This window comes from Heptranchias perlo, unplaced genomic scaffold (genome assembly GCF_035084215.1).
Source record: "Heptranchias perlo isolate sHepPer1 unplaced genomic scaffold, sHepPer1.hap1 HAP1_SCAFFOLD_125, whole genome shotgun sequence".
In the NCBI taxonomy this organism is placed as follows: Eukaryota; Metazoa; Chordata; class Chondrichthyes; order Hexanchiformes; family Hexanchidae; genus Heptranchias; species Heptranchias perlo.
The window spans coordinates 1301260-1317151 of record NW_027138483.1 but is presented as its reverse complement, the minus strand read 5'-3'; positions in this window follow the sequence as shown (position 1 = coordinate 1317151).

The window sequence follows — 15892 nt, the reverse complement described above, 5'->3', positions numbered from 1 at the left end:
AAGAACTTTTCGTTGTTCTTGTCAATTTTTGTTGGTTTTCATCTCATGAAGTTATTTCAGTCAGCCAGATCTTTCTTCTTTAATGCAAAAAGATTTTATCTTCAAATACAAGAACTTTTCGTGGTTTTGTTGGTTTTCAGCAAATAACATATTTCAGCGAGCGAGAAGTTTTTTCTTTGATAGCGTCAGATTTTATCTTAAAATACAAGAACTTTTCGTGGTTCTTGTCAATTTTTGTTGGTTTTCATCCAATGAACTTATTTCAGTCAGCCAGATCTTTCTTCTTCAAAGCAAAAGATTTTATCTTCAATTACAATAACTTTCCGTGGTTTTGTTGGTTTTCAGCAAATGAACATATTTCAGCGAGCTCGAAGTTTTTTCTTTAATAGCGTCAGATTTTATCTTAAAATACAAGAACATTTCGTGGTTCTTGTCAATTTTTGTTGGTTTTCATCTAATGAACTTATTTCAGTCAGCCAGATCTTTCTTCTTCAATGCAAAAAGATTTTATCTTCAAATGCAAGAACTTTTCGTGGTTTTGTTGGTTTTGAGCAAATGAGCATATTTCAGCGAGTGAGAAGTTTTTTCTTTAATAGCGTAAGGTTTTATCATAAAATACAAGAGCTTTTCGTGGTTCTTGTCAATTTTTGTTGGTTTTAATCGAATGAACTTATTTCAGTCAGCTCGATCTTTCTTCTTCAAAGCAAAAAGATTTTATCTTCAAATGCAAGAACTTTTCGTGGTTTTGTTGGTTTTCAGCAATTGAACATATTTCAGCGAGCTGGAAGTTTTTTCTTTAATAGCGTCAGATTTTATCTTAAAATACAAGAACATTTCGTGGTTCTTGTCAATTTTTGTTGGTTTTCATCTAATGAACTTATTTCAGTCAGCTCGATCTTTCTTCTTCAAAGCAAAAAGATTTTATCTTAAAATACAAGAACATTTCGTGGTTCTTGTCAATTTTTGTTGGTTTTCATCTGATGAACTTATTTCAGTCAGCCAGATCTTTCTTCTTCAATGCAAAAAGATTTTATCTTCAAATGCAAGAACTTTTCGTGGTTTTGTTGGTTTTCAGCAAATGAACATATTTCAGCGAGCCAGAAGTTTTTTCTTTAATAGCGTCAGATTTTATCTTAAAATTAAAGAACATTTCGTGGTTCTTGTCAATTTTTGTTGGTTTTCATCTAATGAACTTATTTCAGTCAGCCAGATCTTTCTTCTTCAAAGCAAAAAGATTTTATCTTCAAATACAAGAACTTTCCGTGGTTTTGTTGGTTTTCAGCAAATGAACATATTTCAGCGAGCTGGAAGTTTTTTCTTTAATAGCGTCAGATTTTATCTTAAAATACAAGAACATTTCGTGGTTCTTGTCAATTTTTGTTGGATTTGATCTCATGAACTTATTTCAGTCAGCCAGATCTTTCTTCTTTAATGCAAAAAGATTTTATCTTCAAATGCAAGAACTTTTCGTGGTTTTGTTGGTTTTCAGCAAATGAACATATTTCAGCGAGCCAGAAGTTTTTTCTTTAACAGCGTCAGATTTTATCTTAAAATTAAAGAACATTTCGTGGTTCTTGTCAATTTTTGTTGGTTTTCATCGAATGAACTTATTTCAGTCAGCCAGATCTTTCTTCTTCAAAGCAAAAAGATTTTATCTTCAAATACAAGAACTTTTCGTGGTTTTGTTGGTTTTCAGCAAATGAGCATATTTCAGCGAGTGAGAAGTTTTTTCTTTAATAGCATAAGGTTTTATCATAAAATACAAGAACTTTTCGTGGTTCTTGTCAATTTTTGTTGGTTTTCATCGAATTAACTTATTTCAGTCAGCTCGATCTTTCTTCTTCAAAGCGAAAAGATTTTATCTTCAAATACAAGAACTTTTCGTGGTTTTGTTGGTTTTCAGCAAATGAACATATTTCAGCGAGCCAGAAGTTTTTTCTTTAATAGCGTCAGATTTTATCTTAAAATACAAGAACATTTCGTGGTTCTTGTCAATTTTTGTTGGATTTCATCTAATGAACTTATTTCAGTCAGCCAGATCTTTCTTCTTCAATGCAAAAAGATTTTATCTTCAAATGCAAGAACTTTTCGTGGTTTTGTTGGTTTGCAGCAATTTAACATATTTCAGCGAGCTGGAAGTTTTTTCTTTAATAGCGTCAGATTTTATCTTAAAATACAAGAACATTTCGTGGTTCTTGTCAATTTTTGTTGGTTTTCATCGAATGAACTTATTTCAGTCAGCTCGATCTTTCTTCTTCAAAGCAAAAAGATTTTATCTTCAAATACAAGAACTTATCGTGGTTTTTTTGGTTTTCAGCAAATGAGCATATTTCAGCGAGTGAGAAGTTTTTTCTTTAATAGCGGAAGGTTTTATCATAAAATACAAGAACTTTTCGTGGTTCTTGTCAATTTTTGTTGGTTTTCATCGAATGAACTTATTTCAGTCAGCTAGATCTTTCTTCTTCAAAGCAAAAGATTTTATCTTCAATTACAAGAACTTTTCGTGGTTTTTTTGGTTTTCAGCAAATGAGCATATTTCAGCGAGTGAGAAGTTTTTTCTTTAATAGCGTAAGATTTTATCTTAAAATACAAGAACATTTCGTGGTTCTTGTCAATTTTTGTTGGTTTTCATCTTATGAACTTATTTCAGTCAGCCAGATCTTTCTTCTTTAATGCAAAAAGATTTTATCTTCAAATGCAAGAACTTTTCGTGGTTTTGTTGGTTTTCAGCAAATGAACATATTTCAGCGAGCCAGAAGTTTTTTCTTTAATAGCGTCAGATTTTATCTTAAAATACAAGAACATTTCGTGGTTCTTGTCAATTTTTGTTGGTTTTCGTCGAATGAACTTATTTCAGTCAGCCAGATCTTTCTTCTTCAATGCAAAAAGATTTTATCTTCAAATGCAAGAACTTTTCGTGGTTTTGTTGGTTTTCAGCAATTGAACATATTTCAGCGAGCTGGAAGTTTATTCTTTAATAGCGGAAGGTTTTATCATAAAATACAAGAGCTTTTCGTGGTTCTTGTCAATTTTTGTTGGTTTTCATCCAATGAACTTATTTCAGTCAGCTCGATCTTTCTTCTTCAATGCAAAAAGATTTTATCTTCAAATGCAAGAACTTTTCGTGGTTTTGTTGGTTTTCAGCAAATGAACATATTTCAGCGAGCCAGAAGTTTTTTCTTTAATAGCGTCAGATTTTATCTTAAAATTAAAGAACATTTCGTGGTTCTTGTCAATTTTTGTTGGTTTTCATCTAATGAACTTATTTCAGTCAGCCAGATCTTTCTTCTTCAAAGCAAAAAGATTTTATCTTCAAATACAAGAACTTTTCGTGGTTTTGTTGGTTTTCAGCAAATGAGCATATTTCAGCGAGTGAGAAGTTTTTTCTTTAATAGCATAAGGTTTTATCATAAAATACAAGAACTTTTCGTGGTTCTTGTCAATTTTTGTTGGTTTTCATCGAATTAACTTATTTCAGTCAGCTCGATCTTTCTTCTTCAAAGCGAAAAGATTTTATCTTCAAATACAAGAACTTTTCGTGGTTTTGTTGGTTTTCAGCAAATGAACATATTTCAGCGAGCCAGAAGTTTTTTCTTTAATAGCGTCAGATTTTATCTTAAAATACAAGAACATTTCGTGGTTCTCGTCAATTTTTGTTGGTTTTCGTCTCATGAACTTATTTCAGTCAGCTAGATCTTTCTTCTTCAATGCAAAAAGATTTTATCTTCAAATGCAAGAACTTTTCGTGGTTTTGTTGGTTTGCAGCAATTGAACATATTTCAGCGAGCCAGAAGTTTTTTCTTTAATAGCGTCAGATTTTATCTTAAAATACAAGAACATTTCGTGGTTCTCGTCAATTTTTGTTGGTTTTCGTCTGATGAACTTATTTCAGTCAGCTCGATTTTTCTTCTTCAATGCAAAAAGATTTTATCTTCAAATGCAAGAACTTTTCGTGGTTTTGTTGGTTTGCAGCAATTGAACATATTTCAGCGAGCTGGAAGTTTTTTCTTTAATAGCGTCAGATTTTATCTTAAAATACAAGAACATTTCGTGGTTCTTGTCAATTTTTGTTGGTTTTCATCTAATGAACTTATTTCAGTCAGCTCGATCTTTCTTCTTCAAAGCAAAAAGATTTTATCTTCAAATACAAGAACTTTTCGTGGTTTTGTTGGTTTTCAGCAAATGAACATATTTCAGCGAGCTCGAAGTTTTTTCTTTAATAGCATCAGATTTTATCTTAAAATACAAGAACTTTTCGTGGTTCTTGTCAATTTTTGTTGGTTTTCATCTGATGAACTTATTTAAGTCAGCTGGATCTTTCTTCTTCAAAGCAAAAGATTTTATCTTCAATTACAAGAACTTTTCGTGGTTTTTTTGGTTTTCAGCAAATGAGCATATTTCAGCGAGTGAGAAGTTTTTTCTTTAATAGCGGAAGGTTTTATCATAAAATACAAGAACTTTTCGTGGTTCTTGTCAATTTTTGTTGGTTTTCATCGAATGAACTTATTTCAGTCAGCTAGATCTTTCTTCTTCAAAGCAAAAAGATTTTATCTTCAAATACAAGAACTTATCGTGGTTTTTTTGGTTTTCAGCAAATGAGCATATTTCAGCGAGTGAGAAGTTTTTTCTTTAATAGCGGAAGGTTTTATCATAAAATACAAGAACTTTTCGTGGTTCTTGTCAATTTTTGTTGGTTTTCATCGAATGAACTTATTTATGTCAGCTAGATCTTTCTTCTTCAAAGCAAAAGATTTTATCTTCAATTACAAGAACTTTTCGTGGTTTTTTTGGTTTTCAGCAAATGAGCATATTTCAGCGAGTGAGAAGTTTTTTCTTTAATAGCGTCAGATTTTATCTTAAAATACAAGAACATTTCGTGGTTCTTGTCAATCTTTGTTGGTTTTCATCTTGTGAACTTATTTCAGTCAGCCAGATCTTTCTTCTTTAATGCAAAAAGATTTTATCTTCAAATGCAAGAACTTTTCGTGGTTTTGTTGGTTTTCAGCAAAAGAACATATTTCAGCGAGCCAGAAGTTTTTTCTTTAATAGCGTCAGATTTTATCTTAAAATACAAGAACATTTCGTGGTTCTTGTCAATTTTTGTTGGTTTTCATCGAATGAACTTATTTCAGTCAGCCAGATCTTTCTTCTTCAATGCAAAAAGATTTTATCTTCAAATGCAAGAACTTTTTGTGGTTTTGTTGGTTTTCAGCAATTGAACATATTTCAGCGAGCTGGAAGTTTATTCTTTAATAGCGGAAGGTTTTATCTTAAAATACAAGAACATTTCGTGGTTCTTGTCAATTTTTGTTGGTTTTCATCTAATGAACTTATTTCAGTCAGCTCGATCTTTCTTCTTCAAAGCAAAAAGATTTTATCTTCAAATACAAGAACTTATCGTGGTTTTTTTGGTTTTCAGCAAATGAGCATATTTCAGCGAGTGAGAAGTTTTTTCTTTAATAGCGGAAGGTTTTATCATAAAATACAAGAACTTTTCGTGGTTCTTGTCAATTTTTGTTGGTTTTCATCGAAGTAACTTATTTCAGTCAGCTAGATCTTTCTTCTTCAAAGCAAAAGATTTTATCTTCAATTACAAGAACTTTTCATGGTTTTTTTGGTTTTCAGCAAATGAGCATATTTCAGCGAGTGAGAAGTTTTTTCTTTAATAGCGTCAGATTTTATCTTAAAATACAAGAACATTTCGTGGTTCTTGTCAATTTTTGTTGGTTTTCATCTTATGAACTTATTTCAGTCAGCCAGATCTTACTTCTTTAATGCAAAAAGAATTTATCTTCAAATGCAAGAACTTTTCGTGGTTTTGTTGGTTTTCAGCAAATGAACATATTTCAGCGAGCTGGAAGTTTTTTCTTTAATAGCGTCAGATTTTATCTTAAAATACAAGAACATTTCGTGGTTCTTGTCAATTTTTGTTGGTTTTCGTCTAATGAACTTATTTCAGTCAGCCAGATCTTTCTTCTTCAATGCAAAAAGATTTTATCTTCAAATGCAAGAACTTTTCGTGGTTTTGTTGGTTTTCAGCCATTGAACATATTTCAGCGAGCTGGAAGTTTATTCTTTAATAGCGGAAGGTTTTATCTTAAAATACAAGAACATTTCGTGGTTCTTGTCAATTTTTGTTGGTTTTCATCGAATGAACTTATTTCAGTCAGCTCGATCTTTCTTCTTCAAAGCAAAAAGATTTTATCTTCAAATACAAGAACTTTTCGTGGTTTTTTTGGTTTCCAGCAAATGAGCATATTTCAGCGAGTGAGAAGTTTTTTCTTTAATAGCGGAAGGTTTTATCATAAAATACAAGAACTTTTCGTGGTTCTTGTCAATTTTTGTTGGTTTTCATCGAATGAACTTATTTCAGTCAGCTGGATCTTTCTTCTTCAAAGCAAAAGATTTTATCTTGAATTACAAGAACTTTTCGTAGTTTTGTTGGTTTTCAGCAAATGAACATATTTCAGCGAGCTGGAAGTTTTTTCTTTAATAGCGTCAGATTTTATCTTAAAATACAAGAACATTTCGTGGTTCTTGTCAATTTTTGTTGGTTTTCATCTAATGAACTTATTTCAGTCAGCCAGATCTTTCTTCTTTAATGCAAAAAGATTTTATCTTCAAATGCAAGAACTTTTCGTGGTTTTGTTGGTTTTCAGCAAATGAACATATTTCAGCGAGCCAGAAGTTTTTTCATTAATAGCGTCAGATTTTATCTTAAAATACAAGAACATTTCGTGGTTCTTGTCAATTTTTGTTGGTTTTCATCTAATGAACTTATTTCAGTCAGCCAGATCTTTCTTCTTCAATGCAAAAAGATTTTATCTTCAAATGCAAGAACTTTTCGTGGTTTTGTTGGTTTTCAGCAATTGAACATATTTCAGCGAGCTGGAAGTTTTTTCTTTAATAGCGTCAGATTTTATCTTAAAATACAAGAACATTTCGTGGTTCTTGTCAATTTTTGTTGGTTTTCATCTCATGAACTTATTTCAGTCAGCTCGATCTTTCTTCTTCAAAGCAGAAAGATTTTATCTTCAAATACAAGAACTTTTCGTCGTTTTTTTGGTTAGCAGCAAATGAGCATATTTCAGCGAGTGAGAAGTTTTTCTTTAATAGCGGAAGGTTTTATCATAAAACACAAGAACTTTTCGTGGTTCTTGTCAATTTTTGTTGGTTTTCATCGAATGAACTTATTTCAGTCAGCAAGATCTTTCTTCTTCAAAGCAAAAGATTTTCTCTTCAATTACAAGAACTTTTCGTAGTTTTGTTGGTTTTCAGCAAATGAACATATTTCAGCGAGCTGGAAGATTTTTCTTTAATAGCGTCAGATTTTATCTTAAAATACAAGAACATTTCGTGGTTCTTGTCAATTTTTGTTGGTTTTCATCTGATGAACTTATTTCAGTCAGCCAGATCTTTCTTCTTTAATGCAAAAAGATTTTATCTTCAAATGCAAGAACTTTTCGTGGTTTTGTTGGTTTTCAGCAAATGAACATATTTCAGCGAGCCACAAGTTTTTTCTTTAATAGCGTCAGATTTTATCTTAAAATACAAGAACATTTCGTTGTTCTTGTCAATTTTTGTTGGTTTTCGTCCAATGAACTTATTTCAGTCAGCCAGATCTTTCTTCTTCAATGCAAAAAGATTTTATCTTCAAATGCAAGAACTTTTCGTGGTTTTGTTGGTTTTCAGCAATTGTACATATTTCAGCGAGCTGGAAGTTTTTTCTTTAATAGCGTCAGATTTTATCTTAAAATACAAGAACATTTCGTGGTTCTTGTCAATTTTTGTTAGTTTTCATCTTATGAACTTATTTCAGTCAGCCAGATCTTTCTTCTTTAATGCAAAAAGATTTTATCTTCAAATGCAAGAACTTTTCGTGGTTTTGTTGGTTTTCAGCAAATGAACATATTTCAGCGAGTGAGAAGTTTTTTCTTTAATAGCGGAAGGTTTTATCATAAAATACAAGAACATTTCGTTGTTCTTGTCAATTTTTGTTGGTTTTCGTCCAATGAACTTATTTCAGTCAGCCAGATCTTTCTTCTTCAATGCAAAAAGATTTTATCTTCAAATGCAAGAACTTTTCGTGGTTTTGTTGGTTTTCAGGAAATGAACATATTTCAGCGAGCTGGAAGTTTTTTCTTTAATAGCGTCAGATTTTATCTTAAAATACAAGAACATTTCGTGGTTCTTGTCAATTTTTGTTGGTTTTCATCTTATGAACTTATTTCAGTCAGCCAGATCTTTCTTCTTTAATGCAAAAAGATTTTATCTTCAAATGCAAGAACTTTTCGTGGTTTTGTTGGTTTTCAGCAAATGAACATATTTCAGCGAGCCACAAGTTTTTTCTTTAATCGCGTCAGATTTTATCTTAAAATACAAGAACATTTCGTTGTTCTTGTCAATTTTTGTTGGTTTTCGTCCAATGAACTTATTTCAGTCAGCCAGATCTTTCTTCTTCAATGCAAAAAGATTTTATCTTCAAATGCAAGAACTTTTCGTGGTTTTGTTGGTTTTCAGCAATTGAACATATTTCAGCAAGCTGGAAGTTTTTTCTTTAATAGCGTCAGATTTTATCTTAAAATACAAGAACATTTCGTGGTTCTTGTCAATTTTTGTTGGTTTTGATCTGATGAACTTATTTCAGTCAGCCAGATCTTTCTTCTTTAAAGCAAAAAGATTTTATCTTCAAATGCAAGAACTTTTCGTGGTTTTGTTGGTTTTCAGCAAATGAACATATTTCAGCGAGCCACAAGTTTTTTCTTTAATAGCGTCAGATTTTATCTTAAAATACAAGAACATTTCGTTGTTCTTGTCAATTTTTGTTGGTTTTCGTCCAATGAACTTATTTCAGTCAGCCAGATCTTTCTTCTTCAATGCAAAAAGATTTTATCTTCAAATGCAAGAACTTTTCGTGGTTTTGTTGGTTTTCAGCAATTGAACATGTTTCAGCAAGCTGGAAGTTTTGTCTTTAATAGCGTCAGATTTTATCTTAAAATACAAGAACATTTCGTGGTTCTTGTCAATTTTTGTTGGTTTTCATCGAATGAACTTATTTCAGTCAGCTAGATCTTTCTTCTTCAAAGCAAAAGATTTTATCTTCAATTAGAAGAACTTTTCGTGGTTTTGTTGGTTTTCAGCAAATGAACATATCTCAGCGAGCTGGAAGTTTTTTCTTTAATAGCGTCAGATTTTATCTTAAAATACAAGAACATTTCGTGATTCTTGTCAATTTTTGTTGGTTTTCATCTAATGAACTTATTTCAGTCAGCAAGATCTTTCTTCTTTAATGCAAAAAGATTTTATCTTCAAATGCAAGAACTTTTCGTGGTTTTGTTGGTTTTCAGCAAATGAACATATTTCAGCGAGCCAGAAGTTTTTTCTTCAATAGCGTCAGATTTTATCTTAAAATACAAGAACATTTCGTGGTTCTTGTCAAATTTTGTTGGTTGTCATCGAATGAACTTACTTCAGTCAGCTCGATCTTTCTTCTTCAAAGCAAAAAGATTTTATCTTCAAATACAAGAACTTTTCGTGTTTTTTTTGGTTTTCAGCAAATGAGCATATTTCAGCGAGTGAGAAGTTTTTTCTTTAATAGCGTAAGGTTTTATCATAAAATACAAGAACTTTTCGTGGTTCTTGTCAATTTTTGTTGGTTTTCATCTCATGAACTTATTTCAGTCAGCTCGATCTTTCTACTTCAAAGCAAAAAGATTTTATCTTCAAATACAAGAACTTTTCGTGGTTTTGTTGGTTTTCAGCAAATGAACATATTTCAGCGAGCCAGAAGTTTTTTCTTTAATAGCGTCAGATTTTATCTTAAAATACAAGAACATTTCGTGGTTCTTGTCAATTTTTGTTGGTTTTCATCTGATGAACTTATTTCAGTCAGCTCGATCTTTCTTTTTCAAAGCAAAAAGATTTTATCTTCAAGGACATGAACTTTTCGTGGTTTTGTTGGTTTTCAGCAAATGAACATATTTCAGCGAGCTGGAAGTTTTTTCTTTAATAGCGTCAGATTTTATCTTAAAATACAAGAACATTTCGTGGTTCTTGTCAATTTTTGTTGGTTTTCATCTGATCAACTTATTTCAGTCAGCTAGATCTTTCTTCTTCAAAGCAAAAAGATTTTATCTTCAAATACAAGAACTTTTCGTGGTTTTTTTGTTGGTTTTCAGCAAATGAACATATTTCATCGAGCGAGAAGTTTTTTCTTTAATAGCATCAGATTTTATCTTAAAATACAAGAACTTTTCGTGGTTCTTGTCAATTTTTGTTGGTTTTCATCTATTGAACTTATTTCAGTCAGCCAGATCTTTCTTCTTTAATGCAAAAAGATTTTATCTTCAAATGCAAGAACTTTTCGTGGTTTTGTTGGTTTTCAGCAAATGAACAAATTTCAGCGAGCTGGAAGTTTTTTCTTTAATAGCGTCAGATTTTATCTTAAAATACAAGAACATTTCGTGGTTCTTGTCAATTTTTGTTGGTTTTCATCTGATGAACTTATTTCAGTCAGCTAGATCTTTCTTCTTTAATGCAAAAAGATTTCATCTTCAAATGCAAGAACTTTTCGTGGTTTTGTTGGTTTTCAGCAAATAATCATATTTCAGCGAGCTGGAAGTTTTTTCTTTAATAGCGTCAGATTTTATCTTAAAATACAAGAACATTTCGTGGTTCTTGTCAATTTTTGTTGGTTTTCATCTCATGAACTTATTTCAGTCAGCCAGATCTTTCTTCTTCAATGCAAAAAGATTTTATCTTCAAATGCAAGAACTTTTCGTGGTTTTGTTGGTTTTCAGCAAATGAACATATTTCAGCGAGCTGGAAGTTTTTTCTTTAATAGCATCAGATTTTATCTTAAAATACAAGTACATTTCGTGGTTCTTGTCAATTTTTGTTGGTTTTCATCTCATGAACTTATTTCAGTCAGCCAGATCTTTCTTCTTCAAAGCAAAAAGATTTTATCTTCAAATACAAGATCTTTTCGTGTTTTTTTTGGTTTTCAGCAAATGAGCATATTTCAGCGAGTGAGAAGTTTTTTCTTTAATCGCGTAAGGTTTTATCATAAAATACAAGAACTTTTCGTGGTTCTTGTCAATTTTTGTTGGTTTTCATCTCATGAACTTATTTCAGTCAGCTCGATCTTCCTTCTTGAAAGCAAAAAGATTTTATCTTCAAATACAAGAACTTTTCGTGGTTTTTTTGGTTTTCAGCAAATGAGCATATTTCAGCGAGTGAGAAGTTTTTTCTTTAATAGCATCAGATTTTATCTTAAAATACAAGTACATTTCGTGGTTCTTGTCAATTTTTGTTGGTTTTCATCTGAAAAACTTATTTCAGTCAGCTCGATCTTTCTTCTTCAAAGCAAAAAGATTTTATCTTCAAACACAAGAACTTTTCGTGGTTTTGTTGGTTTTCAGCAAATGAACATATTTCAGCGAGCGAGCAGTTTTTTCTTTAATAGCGTCAGATTTCATCTTAAAATACAAGAACTTTTTTGTGGTTCTTGTCAATTTTTGTTGGTTTTGATCTGATGAACTTATTTCAGTCAGCCAGATCTTTCTTCTTTAATGCAAAAAGATTTTATCTTCAAATGCAAGAACTTTTCGTGGTTTTGTTGGTTTTCAGCAAATGAACATATTTCAGTGAGCCAGAAGTTTTTTCTTTCATAGCGTCAGATTTTATCTTAAAATACAAGAACATTTCGTGGTTCTTGTCAATTTTTGTTGGTTTTCGTCTAATGAACTTATTTCAGTCAGCCAGATCTTTCTTCTTCAATGCAAAAAGATTTTATCTTCCAATGCAAGAACTTTTCGTGGTTTTGTTGGTTTTCAGCAATTGAACATATTTCAGCGAGCTGGAAGTTTTTTCTTTCATAGCGTCAGATTTTATCTTAAAATACAAGAACATTTCGTGGTTCTTGTCAATTTTTGTTGGTTTTCATCTAATGAACTTATTTCAGTCAGCCAGATCTTTCTTCTTCAAAGCAAAAAGATTTTATCTTCAAATACAAGAACTTTTCGTGGTTTTGTTGGTTTTCAGCAAATGAACATATTTCAGCGAGCTCGAAGTTTTTTCTTTAATAGCGTCAGATTTTATCTTGAAATACAAGAACTTTTCGTGGTTCTTGTCAATTTTTGTTGGTTTTCATCTAATGAACTTATTTCAGTCAGCTAGATCTTCCTTCTTGAAAGCAAAAAGATTTTATCTTCAAATGCAAGAACTTTTCGTGGTTTTGTTGGTTTTCAGCAAATGAACATATTTCAGCGAGCTGGAAGTTTTTTCTTTAATAGCGTCAGATTTTATCTTAAAATACAAGAACTTTTCGTGGTTCTTGTCAATTTTTGTTGGTTTTCATCTGAAAAACTTATTTCAGTCAGCTCGATCTTTCTTCTTCAAAGCAAAAAGATTTTATCTTCAAATACAAGAACTTTTCGTGGTTTTGTTGGTTTTCAGCAAATGAACATATTTCAGCGAGCTGGAAGTTTTTTCTTTAATAGCGTCAGATTTTATCTTAAAAGACAAGAACTTTTCGTGGTTCTTGTCAATTTTTGTTGGTTTTCATCTCATGAACTTATTTCAGTCAGCTGCATCTTTCTTCTTCAAAGCAAAAAGATTTTATCTTCAAACACAAGAACTTTACGTGGTTTTGTTGGTTTTCAGCAAATGAACATATTTCAGCGAGCGAGCAGTTTTTTCTTTAATAGCGTCAGATTTCATCTTAAAATACAAGAACTTTTCGTGGTTCTTGTCAATTTTTGTTGGTTTTGATCTGATGAACTTATTTCAGTCAGCTAGATCTTCCTTCTTGAAAGCAAAAAGATTTTATCTTCAAATGCAAGAACTTTTCGTGGTTTTGTTGGTTTTCAGCAAATGAACATATTTCAGCGAGCTGGAAGTTTTTTCTTTAATAGCGTCAGATTTTATCTTAAAATACAAGAACTTTTCGTGGTTCTTGTCAATTTTTGTTGGTTTTCATCTGAAAAACTTATTTCAGTCAGCTCGATCTTTCTTCTTCAAAGCAAAAAGATTTTATCTTCAAATACAAGAACTTTTCGTGGTTTTGTTGGTTTTCAGCAAATGAACATATTTCAGCGAGCTGGAAGTTTTTTCTTTAATAGCGTCAGATTTTATCTTAAAATACAAGAACTTTTTTGTGGTTCTTGTCAATTTTTGTTGGTTTTCATCTCATGAACTTATTTCAGTCAGCTGCATCTTTCTTCTTCAAAGCAAAAAGATTTTATCTTCAAACACAAGAACTTTTCGTGGTTTTGTTGGTTTTCAGCAAATGAACATATTTCAGCGAGCGAGCAGTTTTTTCTTTAATAGCGTCAGATTTCATCTTAAAATACAAGAACTTTTCGTGGTTCTTGTCAATTTTTGTTGGTTTTCATCTGATGAACTTATTTCAGTCAGCCAGATCTTTCTTCTTTAATGCAAAAAGATTTTATCTTCAAATGCAAGAACTTTTCGTGGTTTTGTTGGTTTTCAGCAAATGAACATATTTCAGTGAGCCAGAAGTTTTTTCTTTAATAGCGTCAGATTTTATCTTAAAATACAAGAACATTTCGTGGTTCTTGTCAATTTTTGTTGGTTTTCGTCTAATGAACTTATTTCAGTCAGCCAGATCTTTCTTCTTCAATGCAAAAAGATTTTATCTTCCAATGCAAGAACTTTTCGTGGTTTTGTTGGTTTTCAGCAATTGAACATATTTCAGCGAGCTGGAAGTTTTTTCTTTAATAGCGTCAGATTTTATCTTAAAATACAAGAACATTTCGTGGTTCTTGTCAATTTTTGTTGGTTTTCATCTAATGAACTTATTTCAGTCAGCTAGATCTTTCTTCTTCAAAGCAAAAAGATTTTATCTTCAAATACAAGAACTTTTCGTGGTTTTGTTGGTTTTCAGCAAATGAACATATTTCAGCGAGCTCGAAGTTTTTTCTTTAATAGCGTCAGATTTTATCTTAAAATACAAGAACTTTTCGTGGTTCTTGTCAATTTTTGTTGGTTTTCATCTAATGAACTTATTTCAGTCAGCTAGATCTTCCTTCTTGAAAGCAAAAAGATTTTATCTTCAAATGCAAGAACTTTTCGTGGTTTTGTTGGTTTTCAGCAAATGAACATATTTCAGCGAGCTGGAAGTTTTTTCTTTAATAGCGTCAGATTTTATCTTAAAATACAAGAACTTTTCGTGGTTCTTGTCAATTTTTGTTGGTTTTCATCTGAAAAACTTATTTCAGTCAGCTCGATCTTTCTTCTTCAAAGCAAAAAGATTTTATCTTCAAATACAAGAACTTTTCGTGGTTTTGTTGGTTTTCAGCAAATGAACATATTTCAGCGAGCTGGAAGTTTTTTCTTTAATAGCGTCAGATTTTATCTTAAAAGACAAGAACTTTTCGTGGTTCTTGTCAATTTTTGTTGGTTTTCATCTCATGAACTTATTTCAGTCAGCTGCATCTTTCTTCTTCAAAGCAAAAAGATGTTATCTTCAAACACAAGAACTTTTCGTGGTTTTGTTGGTTTTCAGCAAATGAACATATTTCAGCGAGCGAGCAGTTTTTTCTTTAATAGCGTCAGATTTCATCTTAAAATACAAGAACTTTTCGTGGTTCTTGTCAATTTTTGTTGGTTTTGATCTGATGAACTTATTTCAGTCAGCCAGATCTTTCTTCTTTAATGCAAAAAGATTTTATCTTCAAATGCAAGAACTTTTCGTGGTTTTGTTGGTTTTCAGCAAATGAACATATTTCAGCGAGCTGGAAGTTTTTTCTTTAAAGCGTCAGATTTTATCTTAAAATACAAGAACATTTCGTGGTTCTTGTCAATTTTTGTTCGTTTTCATCTGATGAACTTATTTCAGTCAGCCAGATCTTTCTTCTTCAAAGCAAAAAGATTTTATCTTCAAATACAAGATCTTTTCGTGTTTTTTTTGGTTTTCAGCAAATGAATATATTTCAGCGAGTGAGAAGTTTTTTCTTTAATAGCGTAAGGTTTTATCATAAAATACAAGAACTTTTCGTGGTTCTTGTCAATTTTTGTTGGTTTTCGTCTCATGAACTTATTTCAGTCAGCCAGATCTTTCTTCTTCAATGCAAAAAGATTTATCTTCAAATGCAAGAACTTTTCGTGGTTTTGTTGGTTTTCAGCAATTGAACATATTTCAGTGAGCTGGAAGTTTTTTCTTCAATAGCAGAAGGTTTTATCTTAAAATACAAGAACATTTCGTGGTTCTTGTCAATTTTTGTTGGTTTTCATCTGATGAACTTATTTCAGTCAGCCAGATCTTTCTTCTTTAATGCAAAAAGATTTTATCTTCAAATGCAAGAACTTTTCGTGGTTTTGTTGGTTTTCAGCAAATGAACATATTTCAGCGAGTGAGAAGTTTTTTCTTTAATAGCGGAAGGTTTTATCATAAAATACAAGAACATTTCGTTGTTCTTGTCAATTTTTGTTGGTTTTCGTCCAATGAACTTATTTCAGTCAGCCAGATCTTTCTTCTTCAATGCAAAAAGATTTTATCTTCAAATGCAAGAACTTTTCGTGGTTTTGTTGGTTTTCAGCAAATGAACATATTTCAGCGAGCTGGAAGTTTTTTCTTTAATAGCGTCAGATTTTATCTTAAAATACAAGAACATTTCGTGGTTCTTGTCAATTTTTGTTGGTTTTCATCTTATGAACTTATTTCAGTCAGCCAGATCTTTCTTCTTTAATGCAAAAAGATTTTATCTTCAAATGCAAGAACTTTTCGTGGTTTTGTTGGTTTTCAGCAAATGAACATATTTCAGCGAGCCACAAGTTTTTTCTTTAATCGCGTCAGATTTTATCTTAAAATACAAGAACATTTCGTTGTTCTTGTCAATTTTTGTTGGTTTTCGTCCAATGAACTTATTTC